The 23,191-nt window shown below is 37.1% G+C and overlaps 1 protein-coding gene across 6 annotated transcripts in view; it reads right to left on the bottom strand.

The window, feature by feature from the left end:
- The window catches only part of ATP10B (ATPase phospholipid transporting 10B (putative)), a 285,082-nt gene that overhangs the window by 219,325 nt on the left and 42,566 nt on the right, over positions 1–23,191 (bottom strand). For all 6 annotated transcript variants that reach the window (XM_046667349.1, XM_046667350.1, XM_046667353.1 and 3 more), the window contains exons 2-3: positions 22,789–22,855; positions 9,026–9,202 (exon numbers count right to left, since the gene is read on the bottom strand). The gene's annotated coding sequence lies outside the window, so the exon portion shown is untranslated. The remainder of the gene's footprint in view (positions 1–9,025; positions 9,203–22,788; positions 22,856–23,191) is intronic.

Here is a 23,191-nt window from a genome sequence, read left to right as displayed (position 1 = left end):
TTCAGCCATGGGGTCAACCCCCTGATCCTCCCTTTGGGGACATGTATGGGTCTTGGCACAACCTCGACTACTGGAAGCCATTAAGAACAAAGAAGGTGGCTTGGACAATCACAGAGGTTTGAGAGACAACCAGAAACACCAACCAGGCTGATTGATGATTCATCTCTTACACGAGACCACTCTGTCAAGACTAGGAGAAGTGGCTGTTTTACTTAACATGCAGAAATAAACATAAAGTCAAGGAAAATGAAGAAACAAAGGAATATGTTCCAAACAAAAGAACAAGATAAAACTCCACAAACAGATCTTAATAAAATGGAGATAAATGATTTGTCTGATAATGAGTTTAAACACTGAGCATAAAGGTTCTCATTGAGGTCAGAAAATAATGAACAAAAGGAGAATTTCAACAAAGAGATAAAAAATATAAGAAAGTACTAAACAGAAATCACAGAGCTGAAGAATACAATAACTGAAATGAAAAATACAATAGAGGGGTTCAACAGCAGACTAGATCAAGTGAAAGAGAGGATCAGTGAACCTGAAGACAGAGCAATTTAATTCATCCCATCAGAGCAGCAAAAAGAAAAAAATGAAAAAGAGTGAAGACAGTATAAGGGACTTACGGTAAACCATTAAACAGAACAATATACACATTGTAGGGTCCCAGAAGGAGAAGAGAGAGAAAGGGGCAGAAAGCTTATTAAAAGAAATAATGGCTGAAAACTTTACTAAACTGAGGAAAGAAACAACCAAATCCAGGAAGCCCAGAGCATTCCAAATAAGATGAATCTAAAGAGACCCACAATGAAGCACATTATGATTAAATTATCGAAAGTTAAAGACAAGGAAAGAATCTTAAAATCAACAAGAAAAAAAAATACTTGCTACATAGAAGGGAACCCCCATAAGACAATCAGGAGACTTTTTCATCACAAACTTTGAAGGCCAGAAGGGCATGGCATGATATATTCAAACTGCTGAAAGAAAAAACTCCCAACTAGGAATATTATGTCTGACAAAGTTGTCCATTAGAATGGAAGGAGAGATAAGAAGTTTTCCAAACAAGCAAAAGCTGAAGGAGTTCATCATCACTAGACTGACCTTACAAAAACTGTTAAAGAGAATTGCAAAAGAGTGCTAACTACTTACAGGAAAATATATGAAACTATAAATCTCACTTGTAAAGGTAAATATAGTTAAATTCAGAATACTCCGAAGTTGTAATGGTGGTGGGTAAATGACTTATAACTCTAGTATGAAGGTTAAAAGACAAAAGTATTAAAAATAACTGTAACTACAATAATTTGTTAATAGATACACAAGGTAAAAGATATAAATTGTGACATCAAAAACATTAAATGTGTGTGGAAAGAGTAAAATTGGAGAGTTTTAGTATACACTTGAAGTTAAGTTGTTATCAGCTTAAAGTAGAATGTTACAAGTATGGTATTCCATATCTATCAATAGTTACTTTAAATGTAAATGAACTAAATTCTCCAATCGAAAGAAGAAAGTGGGTGAATGGATGATAAAAACAAGACCCATTTATATGCTGCTAACAAGAGACTCACTTCAGTTTTAAGAGTACACCCAGACTGAAAGTGAAAGGATGGAAAAAGATACTGAATGGAAATAGAAACAAAAAAAAATTCAAGAGATCTATATTTATATCAGACAAAATGGACTTTCAGCCATAGACTATAGGAGACAAAGATGATCATTATATAATAATAAAGTGGTCAATCTGACAACAGGATATAACACTTGTAAATATTTATGCACCCAGCATAGGAACACCAAAATATAGAAAGCAAATATTAACAGACCTGAAGGCAGAAACAGACAGTAATACAATAATAGTAGAGGACTGCAATACTCCACTTTCAACAATGGATAGGTCATCCAGGCAGAAAATCAATAAGAAAACATTGTCCTTAAACCACACCTAGATAAGATGGACTTAGCAGACATTTACAGAATATTCCACCCAACACAGTAGAATACAGATTCTTCTCAAGTGAGCATGAAACATTCTCCAGGATACATCATATATTAGGCCACTAAAGTCTTAATAAATTTAAGAAGACTGAAGTCATAGCAAGCATCTTTTCTGATCACAATCGTATGAAACTAGAAATCAATTAGGAGAAGAAAACTGGAAAAAACACAAATATGTGGAGATTAAACAACATGCTACTGAACCACCAATGGGTCAAAGAAAAAAATCATAAGAGAAATCAAAAATATTTTGAGAAAGTTGAAAATGGAAATAAAATACACCAAAATTTATGGAGTGCAGCAAAAGTAGGTCTAAGTTCATAGTGATAAAAAATTATGTTAAGATAAAAGGAAAGATCTCAAGCAACCTAACTTTACACCTCAAGGAACTAGAAAAAGAAGAACTAAACTCAAAGTTAGCAGAAGGAAGGAAACAACAAAAACCATAGTGGAAATAAATGAAACAGAATAAAAAGACAACAGAAAAGATGAAAATAGGAACTGTTTTTTGAAAACATAAATAAAATAGATAGACCTTTATCTGTTTTTACCAAGAAAAAAAGAGAGAGGACTCAAAATTAGAAATGAAGAGGAGATATTACAGCCAATGCTACACAAATACAAATAATTATAAGAGACTACTATGAACAATTATACTCCCACATTTTGCACAACCTAGAAGAGTTGGATAAATTCACAGAAACATATAGCCTACCAAGACTCAGTCACGAAGAAATAAAAAATCTGAACAGATGTATTACTAGTAAGGAGATTGAATCAGTAATAAAAAACCTACCAACAAACAAAAGTCCAGTACCAGATGGCTTCCAAACACTTAAAGAAGAATTAATACCAATCCTTCCTTAATTCTTCAAAAAAATAGAGGAGGGAACACTTTAAAACTCATTTTACAAGGCCAGCATTATCCCGATCCCCAAACTAGACAAGAACACTACAAGAAAGGAAAATTACAGGCCAATATCCCTGATGAACATAAACACAAAAATTCTCAACAAAATATTAGCAAATTGAATTAATCAATACATTAAAAGGATCATATGCCATGATTAACTGGGATTTATTCCAGGGATGCAAGGATGGTTCAACATCCACAAATCTATCAATGGGATACACTACATTAGCAAAATGAAGGATAAAAATCATATGATCATTTCAATAGATGCAGAAAAAGCATTTGACAAAATTTAACATCCATTCATGACAAACGCTCTCAACAAACTGGGTAAGAGGAAACATACCTCAACAAAATAAAAGCCTTACATGACAAGCCCACAGCTAACATCATACTAACGGTGAAAAGTTGAATACTCTAAAAGCTTTTAGCTTTTTCTCTAAGATCAGGAGCAAGACAAGGATGCCCACTATTGCCAACTATATTCAATGTAGTATTGGAAGTCCTAGCCAGAGCATTAGGAAAGAAAAAGAAATAAAAGTCATCCAAATCAGAGAGAAATAAGTAAAATTGTCTCTATTTGTAGATGACATGATTTTATATATAGAAAATCCTAAAGACTCCACTAAAAACCTGTCAGAATTAACAAACTCAGTAAAGTTGCAGGATACAAAATAAATTTACAAAAATCAGTTGTAATTCTATCCACTAACAATGCACTATCAGAAAGAGAAATTAAGAAGACCACCCCATATATAATGGCATTAAATAATAGATCACTTGGAGTAAATTTAACCACAGAGGTGAAAGATCTGTACACTGAAAACTATAAGATATTGATTAAAAAATTGAATATGATACAAATAAATGAAAAGATATCCCGTGTTCATGGATTGGAAGAACTGCTTGATTAATTGTTTGATTGTTGAAATGTCCATACTTCCCAAAGCGATCTACATGTTCAGTACAATACCTATCAAAATTCCAGTGGCATTTTTCACAGAAATAGAAAAAATAATTCTAAAATTTTTACGGAACCACAATAGACCCCAAATGGCCAAAGCAATCTTGAGCAAGAATAACAGTTGGGGGCATTACACTTCCAGATTTCAAACCATGTTATAAAGCTATAGTAATAAAATCAGTATAGTATTAGCATAAAAAAAGGCACATAGATCAATGGAACAGAACAATGCCCAGAAATAAACCTATGCATATATGGTCAATTAGTTTGTGATAAAAGAGCCAAGAATATACAATGGGGAAAGGATAGTCTCTTCCATAAATGGTGTTGGGAAAACTGGACAGCCACATGCAAAAGAATGAAACTGGCCTCCTATCTTACACCGTATACAAAAATCAACTCTAAATGGATTAAAGACTTGAATGTGAATCCTGAAACCATAAAACTCCTAGCAGATAATGTAGGTGGTAACATTAACATCAGTCTTGGCAATGATTTTTTGCATTTGATACTAAAAGCAAAGGCAATAAAAGCAAAAATAAACAAGTAGGACCACATCAAACTAAAAAGCTTTGTCTAGCAAAGAAAAGCAACAAAATGAAAGGCAACCTCTAGAATAGGAGAAAATATTTGCAAATCATATATCCAATTAGGGGTTAATATCCAAAATATATAAAGAACTTATACAACTAAATACCAAAAAATAAAACAAAATTGGGCAGGGGATCTGAATAAACATTTGTCCTTAGAAGCCAACAGGTACATGAAAAAGTGCTCAACATTACTATTCATCAGGGACGTGCAAATTAAAATCACAATGAGATATCAACTCACACCTGTCAGAACAGCTAGTACCAAAATGACAAGAAATAACAAATGTTTTGAGGACGTGGAGAAAGGAGAACCTTTGTACACTATTGGTGGGAAGGTAAATTGGTGTAGTCATTATGAAAAATAGTATGGATCTTCCTCAAAAAATTAAAAATAGACTACCATATGATCCAGCAATCTCACTTCTAAGTATACATTCAAAGGAAATGAAACCAGGATATCAGAGATATCTGGTTCCTGGCAGCATTATTCACAATAGCCAAGATATAGAAACAACCTAATTGTCCATCAACAGATGAATGGATAAAGAAGATGTGGCATATATATGCAATGGACTATTTAGCCATGAGAAAAAAGGAAACCCTGCCATTTGTGACAACATAAGTAGACCTTGAGTGCATTACGCTAAATGAAATAAGCCAGAGAAATATCAATGCTGCATGGTATCACTTATATGTGGAATCTAACACAAAAAATCAAACTCATAGAAACTGAGAGTAGAAAAGTGATTGCCAGGAACTTGAGGGGCACTGTAGGGGAATAGGGAGAGGTTGGTAAAAGAGTACAAACATTCAGCTGTTAGATGAATATGTCATATGTCTAATGAGAATCTAATGTATAACACAGTGACTGTAATTGATAACACTGTATTGTATAATTGAAAACACTAAAAGAGTAGAACTTAAATGTCGCGACTAGAAAAAAGATGAGGTGATTGGTGTGTTAATTAACTAGGTGGGAGGAATCCTTTTACAATGTATGTATATATTGAATCTTCATGATGTATGCTTAAAACATCTTACAATTTTATTTGTCAATTATACCTCAATAAAGCTGAAGAAAAGGAATATTATTGCCCAATCTTTTATAAATGTAGAAGTAGTAATTCTAAACAAAATATTTCCCGCCCCAAATTCAGAGATTCATAAAAAGGATAATACATCTTGACTAGGTGGCACAGGAATGCGAGAGTGGTTTTAAGTTAGAAAAGGAAGGAAGATATTTCAACATATTAATGGGAGGTGGGGGGAGGAGAAAAGTCATATGATCATAGAAGCAGCTGTGAGGGTATGTGGGATCCGAATACTGGAAGGTAAGTTGGGGAAACGTTTAGTTTGGATTTAGTGGGATATTTGTATATGGTTTGTGGTCACCCCCCAGGTACAGGTAATTAATTGCTAGCTCTTACTACCTGCTGTGCTGATGGAGACACAAATCAAAGGGAAGAACTAGCAAAATACACAATAAACCACTACAACCAGGACGTGGATGACGAATGAATTTCACCAATTCAAAGTATATTTAAGATTACATGCTGTACTATTTGTGACGTCCTAAAAATTTGCAGTTCAGTTTTGGAAAAAAATCTATAGCAATTTCTTTAAATTTGACAAATTCTTAAACATAAAGAAACTTCCCTAAATGATCTATATTTTGAAAACAAGTTTTGATCAAATGTACTATAAGAAAGACTGGATTGTCTTTCTATTTTCTCCAGAGAAAGTGATAATACAAAATGTTGCCATATGAAGAGGTAATCTAGGAATATGCAACCAAAAAGTGGAAAGATGGAAAATTGTAGGGGGTATGATGGGCAATGAATTCATGACTTTTCTCAATTTTTCTTGATTTTGTGATATTTGGGTTATTTTTCAGCTTTGAAAGTTTATAATTTGCTGTAATTTATTTTCTCCTATTCAATAATTAATCATTCTTAAACTTAAATTTGTATTTATAATTTACTATCTTTTTTTAGGTAAGACCCTCAAAATTGAATTAAGCTTTAGGCGGCACAAAATCTGGATTTCCCTGCACCTACAAGAATTGGCTGTATTAAAATGACTAAAAATATTAAACATTAGTAGGATATGAAACAACGGATACTCTTGTACAACCCTGGTGGGAATGTAAATTGGAATGACCATTTTAGAAAACTATTTAGCAGTTTCGACTGAAGTTGAAATGTCCATATCCTATGACTCAGTATTTCCACTCCTAAATGTATACCTAACTGAAATATACATGTATGTTTGCTGAAAGATGTATTTAGAACTGTTCATAGGAACAATATTCATAATAGTTCCAAATTGGAAACAGACCAAATTTCCAACTGTAGAATACATAAATAAACTATGGTGTACTCATACAATAGAAAACTAAACAGAAATGCAAATGAACAAAGACTGTTGCACATAACAATACAAATGAACTTTCTGACCAGATTTTCCCAAACTTTCTCAGGTCACTTAGTGTCTCAGGAATGTTTTCATAATGCTACTCCACCAAAAGAAGTATCTAATAGTTCGAATTATTAAGTAGTTAGGTCTCAATAACTTAATAAAGATTTCTGTCCTAGCAATTCAGCACCTATGTTAAAAAAAGTACACATCAATTGAAAGAAAAAACTAATATTTTAATTTCATCCTTAAATAACCAAAGTAACTGTTATTAGTGGGATGTGTATGCCCGCTGGGCTCTGCACAGCATCTCAAATCTTGGAATCAGATTAGAACCTGCCATTTATTGTTCCAAATTTTTGCATGTACTTGCTTTTAATCACAGCCCCTTGAATGTTTGCAAAGATACGACACCACAGAAAGGAATGTAGTGCAGTCTAATGTTGAAATTGTAAACTACCACGAGATACTACTTTGTTCAGTGTCTGATAGATACTGAATATCACTACGTTTCTCTAAAATTTAAAAATATCCTGCAGTGCTCTGGGATACTTTGGCACACAGTTTGGGAAGCATGATTACAGACATCACACTGAACAGAAAAGCCAGACACAAGGGATTATATCAGTGTGATTCCATTCACATAACATTTCAAGAACAGGCAAATTTAATCCTTGGTATTAGAAATCAGGATCATAGTTACATTTGGAGAGGGAGAGGACCACAGTTAGGAAGGGCCACGTCAGGACCTTCCGGAAAGCGGGTGACATTCAATTTCCTGATCAAGCAGTGACTTTTTGATCGAGTGACTACATGAGCGTGTTCACTCTGTTATAATTCATCAAAGCTGTATACTCCAGATTAGTCTACTTTGTGTGTGAGTTAGACACGAATAAAAAAGTTTTTTTTTAATAAAGAAAAACTATTCGAAACACCAAAATATAAGAAATTACACCTTAGGGGTCAAGCCGCCTCTGATACTCCAGCCAAATTAAATGCTTCTTCTTGTGTCTTTCTTCAGAGCATTATCTGCTATTCTACAATTTCATGCTTATGTGCTGCATCTCTGGCTAGACCGTGAGTTTCTGGAGGAGAGGGGCAAGGCCTCATTTACCTCTAATTCCCCAGTGCTTCAAACATGACAACGTGGAATGTGCTTAGCTATGATTTACATAAAAAAACAATTTTTTAAAATAAACGTACTAACAGACTCTGGTACACACTGCCTTCTTTTCTCTACCTTATCCAAATGTTCTGAGTACTGTTGTTTATATCACACATCTGTGGCCTTCCTTTTTAAAATTCTCCAGTTTTTAATGATATTCATTTCTAACCTCCAAACAATACATTTTTAAAGGGAAACGAACACACACCCACACGCTCCCTTTTCTTTAAGAATTTATTTATATATATCATGGAGATCCATTTCTACTCAAAGTATAGTCCATGAAGCAGCACCAGTCCATGAACTGTTTATTACTGGTTTACAAGAAGTTAAATACAGAAATTGAGAATGTGCGTTTAGAACTGGGTATGCTGATTTTACCCTGCTACGATATGCAAGCAGGTGATCAGTAAACTCGCCTTGTGTATGACATGAACTATGTACTAGTCATTCACAGTAGAAGTTATTGGTTGAAGATGGATTGGCCAAAAACCTGGTCCTTTTCCCAATGCAGTTTTTAAAGCTCTGCCATTGACTATTAGAGCTGAAAAAGACCAATCCCATTTGTTTTACAAATGGGGAAACAGAGACCTAGAGATCACCTCGTTCCTGATTGCCAAGCTAGTGGTCTTTACGCTATAGTGTCACTTGCATTCCTTACATTAATGAGGAGGTTCAAAGATAAAAATCAATATTATTATTGTTACTATTTTAGCAGTAGCAACTGTAGCTACTATTAATCCATATTCAATGCTTATTAGGTAGGATCACACAAAATTGCTTTTTTTATGAGTAGAAAAAAGGTCAAGTATCTAATTTCACATGATTCAACTCATAGGAAATGCTGAGAACAATGTCAAGTGTTTTTAAGCCTTAAAGAAGAGGCATCTAGAGCCAGACTACATGTTTGGCAAGTTAGTTCTCTCTGGGGTCTGTTCCCACATCCACCACCTGGACCTAAGAATAATACCTACCTCAGAGATTGATTGAGGCTAAATGATCCTAGCCCCTGGAGTGACACCGGGCAAGTAGTAAGTGGTCAGTGACTATTAGCTGTTCTGGTTATTTCCAATGTCATCTCCTTGGTTAATTTTCGCAACAATCTTGTGAAGTGGGAACATTTTATCTTCAGTTTATAGGTGAGACTGGAGCTTAAAGAGATAGTAAAATAGTAACTTGAACCTTTGTGTAACTTCAAGCACATTCCCTGTGCCTTACATAATAATTTTCAATTAAGTGACAGCTGAATTGAGTCAAATAGCCCCACTGGGGTATTTCATCAGAATCGTCAATATTTTAGAGGATCTAGCTTCTGGGACTCTTTAATAGTCAGTTATGTAAAAGATAGTGCAAGCTATTTTATATTCTGATTGAGAAATTCACTTCACCATTTTTCTGGATTTTAAGTTTCCTGATTGACAAGAATGCTACAAGCAGTAAGTTGATGGTTACCACTTCTGATTTCATAACAGGGCAATCCTGTAGTAACCCTTTATGTCTTGCTTTCACCTTCCAAAGGGCCCCTACACTCCTGCAGCACTGTCCCCTGGGATGCCGAGAAGGGAAAACTCAAGCAGGTCCTGCTAACTGGAACCTGCACTGTTAAACTTGGTCGGTGTTTTGTACAAGACCAAAGAAACACCATCTTCTCTTTTTCTCCTTCAGTAGAATAAGTAGTCAAGAAATTCCCTTAGGAAACAACAAGGTCTGATTGAATTTATCAGAATTTTCTATTATTCTATCAAGTTCACTTGACAGCAAAGGACAAGCTGCCTTTCAAACACTATAAGCGAACGCATCAGCAATTCAGAAGGAAAAACGTGGGTTATTAAGGAGAAACAAGTCTCTCTGAATATATTTACACCAACTCATGGAAACCATTGTCCTCAGAAACCTCCATGACAATCTGTTTTCTAGTCTCAGTGTTGCTTTAAGTTTGACAGATGATAATAAAATACGATGAAATTACGTTTGAGCTCTGAAATGTACATCAGCTCCCACATTCCTCATGACTTGACTTTTATTTTCCAACACAGCTCAGCCACTTTCAATATTATTCCCTAGCAGTCAAGGTTTATGTCTGGGGAATACAGTTACTTATGCCTACACCATGCTTATAAAAAGGTAGGGAATACAGAATTTATTACATATATATAAGTATATGTACATACTCACATACAAAATACATGCATATACATATCAGTGAAGAGTCGGAAGGGGCCTTTGAGATCATCAGGTCTCTTTTGGTTGTCTTACAAATGAGGACTCTGAAGCCCAGAAAGAAATGGTATTCTGAAGGCCACACAAATTGACTCCCAAATAAAACTTGAGGGAATAAGAATGTAGCAAGTACCGGCTACATTCTAAGGATTGCAGCAAGCATTTGCCATACATAAATTCTCATACTGTTTCTATGATGTCGATATCATCATTCCCATTTGATAGACGAAAAAATGGAGGCTAAGAAAAGGAGTACAGCTCATAAATGCCACAAATGGAATTAAAGTGCTGATGTAACTAGGTTCCCTCTAGCATACCAGCATTTCTCTGAATGCACTCATTCTTTCCACATCTACACACCAACTGTATTATAGTTTTCTTAACTTTTTCTTTAAATTGACTCACGTAAACATTTATAAAGAAAACTTTTTATCACTACATAAATGTAAAACAAATATAATGTGCCTAAATCAAAGGTATTCATAAAAGCAAATACAAAGAAACCAAAATATCGCTAGATTCTGCTGGTCCCTAAAGACACTGAATTTGCACATACTCTCTTTCTTGAAAGAGGAGATTAGCAGTGGTTAGAGAGGTGTTAAAGACCTATTCACATCAAACTAAGACTTAAGAATGGAAAGAGAATCAAAGCAGAGAAAACTTTCACTCTGATTCCGCTATTTGATGCCACATCAGAGTGTGAACTAATGTCATCTTTGTTCAATCTCAGATCGTTTTGAGTACTGTTCTGGTATGTACTCCTCACTTTGAGAAACACCGTAGGCCATAAAGCACTCGGGCAGATTCTCCAGGTCATGGTTCTCTAACTCCAGTCAGCATCAGAATCACCTGGAAGCTTGCGGAAAACACAGATTTCTGAGTCTTCCCAAGACTCTGACTCAGTATGTCTGGAGGAGGGCCTGAGAATTTGCATTTCTAACAAATTCCTGAGTAATGCTGAAGCAGCAGGCCCAAAAAGCCCATTTTGAGAGCCACTGTTTTGGGTTGTACTTGGGGAGGAGGCTGTAAGGAATACATGGTGGCTTGTGTGTGAAAATCTCTCCACCAAGCTTGCAGGGTTCCGGTATTTTTATTTAAACAGGCAGATCAGGCAAAGAAACAATGTATTCTTATGTTCCTGTGCTGTTTCTTCAATCCAGCTAGTTCAAATTGATACTACACCACACGCGAGCAGCCTGCAGCAACTTTGGTTAAGGAATGGAAGTCTGTCCTCCCCCAAAATTCAGGTTGCTTGCAGGCTGCTAACTATCTGCAAGGCTGTCCGCATTAACAGCAGCCAGTGATGATTAACGCCAAAAGGAGAAAATGAGATTCTCCTTCTTTGCTCCAGACATTGAGACACATAACACTAAAAGTGCCATGACAGATAATATTCTCTCTCATCCGGTTCCAATGAATAGAAATGACTAATAATTATAAAGCGGCTTTTGTGAGCCAGTCCTTATGTTGTATTGGATGATTACACACCCACACGCACACAATGTGAGGATTTGAGAGGCTAAGAAACTTGTCTAATGTCACACGGTTACTGAGAAGTAAAACAAGGGATTCAATTCCAAGATCAATTCCAACGTTTATTTGTTTTTACTAAGCCACACCACTGCTATTGTAACAACCCATTTACTCAATCTCTTAACAAAAGTGTATTCCATAGAGAAAAGATGAGAAGGAGAAAGGGCTCCGGATACTTGAAATTTTTAGCAGAAAATGTTGAAAGTGATGTTACTGGAAAGGGAGAAATCAGTGACATTTAATCAGCAATGAAGACAGAGCTTCCTAGGTTCAAACAAGGATCTAAGAATGTCTGGCTAAGGTTTACTTTCAGGAGAGTAGGTAGGTGGAGAGAATCAGTCTCAGAAATCCAACCTGTTTTAGCTCACTTTTGAGTCAAGAAGACTTTTATTCCCTTCTGGTACAGCAAGGGCCATTTGGAGAATAGGTGGTAGAAAAGCTGGCACTGGATTGAGAGCCACGAGCCTTGGACGCCAGTCACTGTTTCGTCTCAGTAACTCAGACGTCATTTCCCCGAGTCCCAGTGTCACCACCTATAAACCTGGTGGCTGGATTAAGTTCCCTTTCCAGCTCTGCCTTTGAGAACGGCAGACTCCCTCAGCTGATTTATTAGCACCATATGCCTCAAAGCAATAACGCCCATCCTTGAGCAGGAGGGGAATATGGTTTTATTGCAAACTTAGCATGTGAGTTTCAACTTTCAGTCTCTCAAGAGTCCATTCATCCACCCAATAGGTGAGGTTCCCCTGCTATATTCTTTGGGAATTATATAGTCACAACTGGAGGAGAGAGATCCTGAACCCTCCGAGGTAGAAATACAACTTAAATCTATATAAATAGGAGAAATGAATTATTTGATAAAATTTTAAAAAGTCATCAATGGCAATGAAATGACAAATTTAGCAGGTACTATTAGGACTAATTATAGTAACGTCTAGAAAGAAAACAACATTTGTGATTTGCCTGATTAATGGCTTAATGTAACAGTGCATCTGTTAATGGAATGATGCTCCTAGTTCTCTGGACTGTATGTTTACAAGATCTGGAACCAGAGAAAGGGATGTTGGAGAAGAAAGCAGATGAGTGCCAGATCGGTTGTTGCAGGTCAAGTTCCTCCCTAGAATTTTGAATTCCCCTCTGACTACCTTAGCCAGAATTGTGTAGCAAATTTGGAGGACAAATGAGTTCCCAGATATATGACCGCCTTCAGCTTAAACAACTAGCTGCTGAGAGTGATTTCAAAAAATTTACTTTTTACCTTGTGGTTAGAGATGTGTTACCCTAGCCCTAATAGCATGCCACAGTAGGATTGTACTAAAGGTGTTCATCACAGACTCACTTGCATGCATGGGGCTTTTTCTGGAAGGAGTAGTTAATACTTAGAGAGTAAACAGATTTTTCTTTAAGCATCTATTTTCTCCTTTGAACTCAAAGGGAAACCAAAGTTCCCACAGATAGTTGAAAACCACTGCCAGCTTCAGAGCTTACTGAGATGAAACGGGGAAGCCGTATAATGATCTCACTCTCTCCCTTAAAGCTGTAGTTTCTTTCTGCTTTGAGAACAAGACACTAACTCCGTCTGCTTCCTCAGACTGCACTGGATGAATGCAGGATATATTATTTATCATAAAATGTATTCAGGTACATTCAGGCTGCAAGCTCTATCGCACATAAGGAAGTAGCATTTGTCATCAGTTTATCTTAGTGAAATCAATCGAAGAAAAATACAACACAGTGATACAAAAGGAACATAGATCTCGCCCTCAGCAAGCCAAATGAGATTTCAAATGCAGCACAAAGAGAAATGGTTATATTTCAGACCTGATTCAAAACTTGGACTCAGTCATCATAGGAGGTGGTCATTCCTGGTTATGTAGGAAGGGCCAGGTTGCTTTTACTTACCCCCGCACAGCTGACATCCCTCCTGAGCAGGCTCCATTAGAAGCTACAGGAAACGGGGCTTGAAAGTGGCTCTATTTCTCTTGTGCAGCTTGGCTAAAATATCCTTTCTCTTTCCTATGACAATTTTCATTTCTCTGATTATATCTGACCGTGTCAAGGCAAGGCCTTAAGCTAATGCTCCCTTGGAAACTCAGAGAAGATGGCCTGGAAAGAAACAACTGTGACCAATAAAGGAAAACAGAAAAAGAAGCCACCTCACCAGGGCCCCAAGAGAAGAAGAATAGCATATCTGTAAGTGTGGGGCCCAGGCCCAGAACAGTGAAGGCAGTGTTCTCGGCTCGGCTGCACAGTTAAACACCACCATCACTGTTAGACATGGTTCTTGCATAAATTTCTGCTTGCTGTGAATCAGTGGGCCAGCAAGAACAAAATTTATAAGAGATTTTATTTTCTATACATGGTACAAAAATGGCTTCGTCCATTTACCTTTTGCAATGCATGTAATTAAGTGTGAGACAATTATAACCTTGTAGCTCTCCTTTGGGGCCTGGAATATAATTCAGTTGCTGGGTTTCAAGGGCACTTAAGAAAGAAAAGACTCTCTCCAGTGACTTTTATATGTGTGCTCCTGATGAATTTGTCCTCAATGCTTCAGAAATCTCATTATGAAATAGTTGTAGTTCTTATTGATTATGGTTTGATTACACAAAATAAGGAAAGTGGGACCAATATATTATACTTACGGATTATGTGAATGCTTCAAACATACAGAAAATCAGAATTATTTTTTGTGCTTTTTTGAGAGTTTTGATTCACACCCTAAAAAAGAAATTTTCATGTCCAATCCTTTTACTGAGTTGCCTGTAACTCAGCTAATTGGGGTAAATGTCATGAACCAGTTGCCATAGTCATGGATAGTCATTGATGGGTTCATAAGGAAAAGAGAAGACAGAGCAAACAACAAGCCTATTTTGAGGGTAACAAAAGGGGAATATTACCAAGTTTAAGAAAAAAAGGAGGTGGAAAGAAATGAACGTAATATCTGACTTCATGAAAATATTTACATATGATCTTGGTTGGTGGCTAGGGTTATTGTGGACTTTGTGCTGTTGGATCCTATCAGACTGCTACGAAGAAACATGGACATAGGAGGCATTTTAGAAGAGAAGAAACAGCTACAACATGTAAAATCTGAATAGCTGTAACAGTAGGATACAAGCTAGACATTTCTAAACAATATAAAATTTGCCTAACACTTTGAACAGTCTAGAATGTTGTTAAAAGGCACTTGACATTTCGTAGTTTTCCATCTGCTGAAGAGAAGAGTGCTTTGCAAGTCCTTGTTCCTTTTCTCAGAGTCCCACGGTTTCTTGGCACAAGTGTGACCTAGGATCACAGATCTGGTTAATCCCAGAATGTTAGCACCAGAAGCAAATTAGAGGTCGTTTTGTGCTGCTTCCTTGTGCCAGGGTGAGGACACTGAAGCTTAGAGAAGTTCATAAATCTGCTCAAGGCCTCACCAGGAAGTTGGTGGCAGACAAGGGACCACAAGCCCCATGTCCTCACTCCTAGGACCAGTGGTCTTTCCCCTTACCACTTCCCTAACAGAGGGGTACATACAATTTTGAGACAAGAGAGGCTAGACTATCTTTTGGACTGTCATGCTGACCAATGGATATAGAGCCCTTAAAGCATTGCCTCATTTTCCAAGCTGCTTAGAGACTGTAAATACCAATAGGCATGTGGCAAGTTATTTGCATCATGAAGTTGGAATTAAATGCCGCTATCCGGCTAAGTAGAATCTTAGTAACAAATAATAGATATTAAATGCTGTGTTCAGTTTTTGTTAGAGAGGCCATGTTTCTGTTGTCTAGCTGCTGGAATTTCCCAGTAAATCATGTTACGAGATCACACGTCTCAGAGCTTTAAATAATTTCCATTTCCAGCAGTCAACTTTTCTACACTTAGGTGAATTGAGCATTTTGTACATATTTGCATTTCTCATTGACTGCATCATGCTTCTCATTTCTGATTTTTAGACAGTTTGTCATGTTTAATCTTTATATTCCTGCTGCCCTAACTTGCCAATTAAAGAAGCAACTGTTGACAGAGCCTTTTGCCCCCATCTCCTACCACCAGCACCATACAACCAGGATGAATTTCATAAGCTTAAGACAAATTGTTTACTGCAAGTTGCACAAATGTTACTGGTGATAATTTTTATAACTATCACTGAGCACTTACTTTGTGCCAAGCACCCTGCATAATCTGACTCATTTAATTCCCCAACAGCCTTAATAGATTGATGTCATTACTCCCCTTAAAAAACAAATAGGGTCATAAAATTCTTCAAATAAAATATAGCAGAAAAAGTTGTGGGGAAAAATCTTCCTATGGCCACTTTGTCAGTGCTTATTTGTCTTAATTTTAGTCATGAGAAAGGCAAGGGTCTAGATTAATCCTCACTGAACAAACAAAATGACGTTTTAAGTACTTGGAATGGAAAATAACTTGAAGCTTTTTAGCTGGTTAATCAGATGCAAACACTAGCGTAGGATTAAAGAGTAAGAGTTGGAAGAAGTACTGAGCAAATAGCTGAAACATGAGGAGGAGTTGGTAACATGAGAGATTAGCCATAAAACTAATTTTTCAGGACTAAGGTAAGGGGATGGGGACAGCAGAGCAGCTGCCCAGGGCATCAAACATCACTGGAAATGAAACATGACGGAACACATTTCATTTACCAGAACTCCTCTTAGGAAGAGTACAGTCTAAGCAGCCTGAGAAGAGGTGAGAGACCCCCAAGGGGCATGCATGAATACCCCTAGATCAATGGTTCTCAACAAGGGGTGATTTTGCCCCCCAGGGGACTTTATGACAATATCTGGAGACATCTTTGATTGTCAAACTGGGTTAAGGGTGCTACTGGCTTCCAGGGGGTAAAGCCCCGGGATGCTGCTAAACACCCTACACTGCACAGGACATCCTCTTATGCAAAGAATTATCTTGCCCAAAATGTGAATAGTTCTGAGGCTGAGAAATCCTGCCTTAGATGTTTCCTGGACTCCCAAAGAGACGGGCTGGGATAGCTGCAGGGCTGATTCACTGAGTAAACGACACGGGTTTGGGAGTCTTTCCTTCTCTTCCCCAACCTAAGCTTGGCTCTTCTGCCAGGTAGATGTTGAGCAAACTTTCAAAGATGAACGATTTGAAGGAGCGTGAAGTCTCAGTCTGGACCTCCAGCAATTAGTCTTAGAAAGCAAAGACAAACTAATGATGAAGAGCCTGCATACTAAATATCACTGAGGGGACAAGGATAGGCTCTGCTGAAAAACAGCAGCAGCTACAGACGATCTCGGTGGATAGGGACTTCTTGATCCTTTGTCACCAAATAATTTGTGTGATATTCAGTGTTCCTAAATCAGATGTTACACAGTGGTAATAATCTTCAGGAATATTTTGTGTGGCCTGGCCTGCACAGACTTAAATTTTAGATTAGTTGGCAGCATTTACCATTAGGATATGTCTCATAATAATGCAGATTCTTTTTGCGTGGGACAAGCCAAAGAACTGACAACCGTGGGTATCGATTTATAAAAGTCAAGAGTTGGCCATTGCTAAATAAAGGCCACCCATTTTGAACTGGGCACAAGTAACCCCATTCTTCATCTGGACTGCTTCAGGAGGTTACGTTACCTGCCAGGGCCCTGTAGCAATTCCAGTCTGCAACTTCTATCTTAAAGGATTATACTTTTACTATTCCTTTTACTTGACTCTTTGGGGTGACACGACATAATGATAATGTGTTTCCAAATGTGATATGCAGTTTTGCTTAGATTAAGTTTTGTCAAATGAATTTTGCACCATCTTTTGGGCATTGTTGTTTTAATCATGATTTTTGGTGTTTCCAAGACTTTCTGTCCTCCAATTTTCCTGGTTAATCAAAGGGTGACTAAATAGTGAAGAATAACTCGAATTTTACCCACTGGGATACAAAGTCGCCACAAGTAGGGATTGCTTTGTTACCCACTTTGCTACCCACTTTGTTAGCTTACAATTTTTAGCATATAAAACATGAATAAAAATATCCCCCAAATAAATATTTTGACCATCATGTAAGGAAACTTGGCAGGGAAAACTTGCTGAGATATGCAAAAGATAAGCTTTAGAATAAAATACTGAATATTGATGCTGAAAGTGTTTATAGCCAAAATTCAAATAGGTATTTATAGCATCAGGTCAAGTCATTAGGAGGTCACAAAAGGATCTTGTGATTCTTTGAATAATAATTTGTTTAAATCAATGCATGAGGAGGAACAGATTAGGTCATTTTGATATTCATAAGGTAAGGCCAAGTTTTTATATTGTCTACTTCATGCTGTGCAATAGAAGACATTTGCAATGATTTATGCCAAATATCAGGATAATCATTGAGGCGCTTGTTTTATTGATAAAGGTAAGGTTCTATAATCATCACACTTGTACAGGAAAGTGGTTCTCAATCCTTTTGGAATCAGACTTCCTTTATAATCTTAAAAATTACTTAGGATCCTGATAAATTTTTGTTTGTGTTATTTCTGTCTATATTTACTGTATCAGAAACTTAAAATTAGAAAATTTTAAAATAATTATTCACTTAAGAAGAATATATTCATTATATGTTAATATACATTTTTATGAAAAATAACTATTTCCCAAAACAAAAAATTAGTAAGAATCTTTCTAAATCTCTTTAGTATTTGGATTAGTAGAAGAGAGCTGGATTCTCATGTCTGTTTATGCGTTCACTCTGTTGCACTATATTGTTTAAAGTATATGAAGAAAAAATCCAGCCTCATTCATATTGGAAAAGGGAGGACTCAGGGGCCCCTGAAAAAGTTTTGGGGACTGTGATTGTTAGTTTTATGTGTCAACTTGGCTAGGCTACAGTCCCCAGTTACTCACTCAAGCACCAGTCTACATGCTGCTGTGAAGGTGTTTTGCAGGTGTGATTAAAGTCTATAATCAGTCAACTTTAAATAGGAGAGGTTATCATAGACAATCTGGATGGGCCTGATTCAACTGGTTGCGAGGCCTTAGAAGCAGAGCTGTGTCTTCCTTGAAAAAGAAGAGGAAACTCCATGTGGGGATAGCAGCTTCAGCTTGTGCTTGAGAATTCCAGCATGGCCTGCCTGATGGCCTACCCTATGGGTGTCATACTTGCTTCACCAGGGCCACAATCATGTCAGCTAATTCCTTGCAATAAATGTCTTAGTCTGTATCTCCTACTGGTTCTGTTTCTCTGGTTGAACTCTTGTATAGAAACCCCCATGGGGTCCTTGAACTACACTTTGAGAATCACTGGTATAGACTATAAAGCCTTTAATGTCACTTACCTAACTGGCTTAACTTAATAATTCCACGGAGCCAGTAAGGCAGAAATCATCACTTCTATCCTCAGAGAGGATATTTATCAAATGGCGCCCATCCTACAGCACTCTTAGTCTTGATTCTTAAGTTCCTGTCCCCATACCAGTATTCTTTATCCTTCAGAATAATAACCTTCTATATATTTGGAAATATACTTGCCAATATAGATATTTATATTACTTAATAAATACATGCCATGAAGAAATTCCTTGGAAAAAGTAGGCAGGACATAAAAGTCTATCTTATACAGACATGCTTGTTAGGTAAGAACATATCAAATATTTACTACATACCTGTATCTGAGCTAGGAGTGGACGTGGTAAAAAGAAACACAAGGCTTTGTTTTATGCTCAAGGAGTTTATAATTTAGCTGGGAGAAATAAGATTATCCACCCCTGAAGATATGAAATGAGATTTAATAAAGAGATTTTGACTTTGCTTCCTTACCAATACTTTTTTTGAATGCTAGCCACTGGAACAGGGCCACTTTCATCTTTTTCAGCTATCACTATTATGGAATAGATCCCACCCCCATACCTACTGTCCTCACTAGTCGGTGAGTTTATGAAAGACAGGGATAATGACCGATCAGCAGGTACTTAACAATAACGACCTGTTCATTGAACGACTGACTGAAGATGCAGAGAAAGGGTATAGCACATGAAGGTGAAAAGGAAGAGCAAAAGCGGAAAAGTCAGGAGAAAAGGAAAACTAAAGAATTGAAAGATGGAACATGACTTTTTAAAGACAACAAAAAAAACTGAGCAGGAGAAGAGGGTGTGTCAAAGAGTATCAAGAGATTTATCAAGAGAACAAATGAAGAGTTTCCATCTTATGAGAGACTGGCTGGAAGCTGTGTTTCATTAGGAAGAAGAGGCAGAATAGTGTCATGGCTCATAGTCTGATGTTTAGTCAGGTAAATCTGAGTTTACATCCTAGTTCCATCACATACTAGCTCTGTGATCTTGGATAAATTACCTAACCTTGTTGAGCCTCAGTTTCCACAACCATGAACTTTTGGAAAGTTACCGTGAAAATTAAATGAGAAAATGTATGTAAAGTACCTCACATAGTGCCTAGAAAAGAGTGAATCCAATAAGCGTTGGCCCTCATAAGTATTAGTGTTACTACCACTATCATTGTTAATCCTAGAGGCAACAAGCAGCCAATGGAAAGTTTTTAACTGGAATAATGATTGGGGGCAGCTGTCACTTTGGAAAATACATTTAATGTTAGAATAAATCATTGAGGGAAAGTACCTAATCCAGAGCAATCAGTTAGGAGTTTATCTCAATAGTCCAAACACAAAGAAGCGATGGAGGTAAGGGACATCCTAGCCAAGTGCTCCTTCCACTGGATCATCACATATATTTGACATTGGTGGTTTATTCAGAACAGGAGCAAAAAGTCTCTCCTTAAGTATAATTGGTAAAAGGGAAACTATAAAATTCTGTGAGCATATTTAATTTAAGTATGTCATTGATCAGATTTAGGGGAGGATTTTAGAAGTTGAAAGTTGTAGGTTTTAGAGAATGTCCAACTCCCTGACATAACTATTAGTCTTCCACGTTCTCTTTGCTTAGCTGGCAAATTGACTAGAGGTCCCTAGACAACTCAATAGCTAAGGAGGTGCCTGTCTAGGATTAAAAAAAAAACTATATACAAGTCACGCAAATATTTCCGAGTATGTCTAGGATCTCATTAGAGTTATGTAAAGCTGGATATAGAAGTATCTACAGAACTTACAAATGGTAGCTATTCACACTCAATGACACACATCTGTTAATATCTGGGTACACTGGAAGTAAATTCAATTGATAACAAGTAATTGTAACAGGAGCCAACTAGGAGAACTCACTTGCCTAACTATAGCACTGGTCTTGTTTATGTTTGTATAAGTTATAGGGACATCTTTTCAATTTGAAACAAGCTTTTGGCCTTAGTATGAGGCTTGATCTTTATCACAGAACACACACAGAACCGGGACTCTTCCTGAGCAGCTTGCTCCACAGGAGAACATCAATAGGATGAATTTCAGGTCTTTCCAAAATTGTAAAATTTTAATACTCTGTACACAATTAAATTTAAGAGATGTTCCATTCACCATATGTAATACTTTTGACTTGGTTCAGGAGGTAAATGACAAATAATACAGAATATTCAGCAGAATTATGATATCGCTGCTAGTTTAAAGTGGAATTTCTAGTCTCAGGGTCCATTATGTTTGAGTGTAATGGTGTGAATCCCCTTTTCAAAAGATTTAGAAGTTTTTATTGTGCATTTGTGCAGAAATCATTGGCTGGAACAGGTCTTAAAGGAGTATAAAGAAAAAAGACATTAAATAAGAGATATCGCATAGTAGTCTTTGTACATGATTTTCTATTTATTGAATACAAGTAGTTAAGTTGATTTTCAAGGTGGGAGGGATGGATTTTCTCAGAGCCTAATGTGCATTGTTATGCAGGCCCTGTGGCTGTCTACAACATGTATTTGCAAGGTAGCTGCTTGGGACAGGTGGAGTGAGACCTGGGAACAGAGAGATGTGGCCTTCATCTAGAAATAAAAGCCTTGCCTATGTAGACGTGCTAGTAAGCAGTGTGTGTGACTTACCTTTCCCTACGACTTCTAGGTGAGAGATAACTATGAATTAATAAAGTTAAAGCAATGGAACTTGGAATAAAAATGGAAGACAAAAATAGGGCCTAGGATTTTATGATTCTATCTTAGCATATCACTGATAAAGGAGACAGACTCCGGAAGATGAGGAAGTTTGCTTGAAGTCACAAGTCAACGTCACCATCAAGACTATTTTCTAACTCCAGTTTTTTTTTTTTTTTTTTTTGAGGAAGATCAACCCTGAGCTAACATCTGCTGCCAATCCTCCTCTTTTTGCTGAGGAAGACTGGCCCTGAGCTAATATCCATGCCCATCTTCCTTTACTTTATATGTGGGATGCCTACCACAGCATGGCTTGCCAAGTGGTGCCATGTCCACATCTGGGATCCAAACCGGTGAACCCCGGGCCACCTGAAGTGGAATGTGCACACTTAACTGCTGCGCCACCAGGCTGGCCCCTCTAATTCCAATCCAGTGTACTTCTGCCACTTCATACTGTCTCAGTGAGGTCACCATAAGCACTGTATTTCTACCTGACGTTTTTCTGCCCAACCCAAACTACTTAAGCCCAAAGGGGAATTCATTGGCTCACAGAACTGGAATGTCCAGAGACCCAAGGCCTCCAACAATGTTATCAGCTCTCTTGTGTGTTTTAGACTGGCTTTCTCCATGTGGTAGGCCAGACGGCCTTTGGGAAACTCCAGACGCACATACTGACTCAGTCTAGAAGCCTCAATAGAAAGTCTTTCTGGACACATTTTATTTTTTTGCTAAAGTCCTGGGAAAGCCCCTGATTGTTTCACTTTAAATTGAATGCTCATCCCTGGACCAATCACCGTTGCCACAGGGATGGCTACTCTGATTCACCAGCTCACGTACATACTCTGTGGCAAGGTCATTTCTTTTAACCTCATGGAAAGTATTATTCGCAAGAAAAGGGGTTATCTAATCAGAAGGAGGTCAGGGATTCTAAATAGGCACCACCAACAAATATATATTATAATCAGATTCTAAGATGCAGCCTCATGGAAGGAAATACCTAAGAATAGAAACTTACCAAATGCAGGAATACCAACTCTGGAAACGGCGTTGCTTTTCTTATTCTAAATAATTTGTGTTGATATCTGTAATGAGAAAGATAAAGGAAAATTTCATTTCTGGAGATGGAAGAAAAGATTGATTCACTATGGTTTACATCAGGATAATTGCTTTCATATATACTCAAAACAAAAAATATTATATATTCTTAGAACAGAGTCTGGCATTTAATGAATGCTCGTTCCCTTCCTTTGCACATATATTCCATATAGAATTGTTAGCTTGATTTGTGCCAAGGCCACTGTCATCACCTTTATCACCAGAGACTGTCAGTGTCATTTATGTCATGAAGTCTCAATTAAAAGAAACTGTTATAAACTGTTTCATATTCTTGGTTTTCAATGTTCGAGTTTTTAAATGCC

This window comes from Equus quagga, chromosome 7, assembly GCF_021613505.1.
Source record: "Equus quagga isolate Etosha38 chromosome 7, UCLA_HA_Equagga_1.0, whole genome shotgun sequence".
In the NCBI taxonomy this organism is placed as follows: domain Eukaryota; kingdom Metazoa; phylum Chordata; class Mammalia; order Perissodactyla; family Equidae; genus Equus; species Equus quagga.
This window is presented reverse-complemented; position numbering and strand designations above follow the sequence as displayed.